Source organism: Calidris pugnax, unplaced genomic scaffold (assembly GCF_001431845.1).
Source record: "Calidris pugnax isolate Ruff unplaced genomic scaffold, ASM143184v1 scaffold98, whole genome shotgun sequence".
In the NCBI taxonomy this organism is placed as follows: Eukaryota; Metazoa; Chordata; class Aves; order Charadriiformes; family Scolopacidae; genus Calidris; species Calidris pugnax.
The window spans coordinates 84,629-85,412 of NW_015090829.1; the positions used below are offsets into that span (position 1 = coordinate 84,629).

The 784-nt window shown below is 63.1% G+C and overlaps 1 protein-coding gene across 1 annotated transcript in view; it reads right to left on the bottom strand.

Moving 5' to 3' along the window:
* The window catches only part of LOC106887237 (transaldolase), a 10,025-nt gene that overhangs the window by 8,917 nt on the left and 324 nt on the right, over positions 1–784 (bottom strand). The gene's annotated exons all lie outside the window — the stretch shown is intronic.

Sequence of the window (784 nt, forward strand, 5' to 3'; positions counted from 1 at the left end):
CCCTTCTCTGGAGACCTTCAAGCCCCACCTGGATGCTCCTGAGTGATTCAACGCTGCTTTGGCCGGGGAGTTGGACTCGATGATCTCTAGAAAGTCCCTTCCAACTCCGACAATTCCATGATCGCTCTGCACAGCCCTGGACGGGCCCAGAGAGCCACGGGTGGGCCCGCCACGGGTGGGGACGAGGGACGTCCCTTGGGGACACCCGAAGGCCCCTCCCTCCTCGGCGGGAGAACAAACGCGCTCTTGCTTATGGTCTTTGCTCCCCGGCCGCTTTGCTTCCGCCGTTCGGGATAAAACCCCCGCAAAACACCACCAACAAACCGGGACGGCGGATCAGCGGGCAGCGGCCCGGACCTCCGGTGTCCACCCTCCCCCGCCTCTCCCGGCCCAATCTGAGGAAGAACTTCTTTGGGGTGAGGGTGGCAGAGCCCTGGCAGAGGCTGCCCAGGGAGGGTGTGGAGTCCCAGATCTGGAGATCTTCAAGCCCCAATGGATGCTCCTGAGTGATGTGCTCTGGGCAGCCCTGCTCTGGCAGGGGAGTGGGACTGGGTGGTCTCTAGAGGTCCCTTCCAACTCTGACAATTCCGTGATCGCTCTGCACAGCCCTGGACGGGCCCAGAGAGCCACGGGTGGGGACGAGGGACACCCCTTGGGGACACCCGAAGGCCCCTCCCGCCTCGGCGGGAGAACAAACGCGCTCTTGCTTATGGTCTTTGCTCCCCGGCCGCTTTGCTTCCGCCATTCGGGATAAAACCCCCACAAAACACCACCAACAAACCGG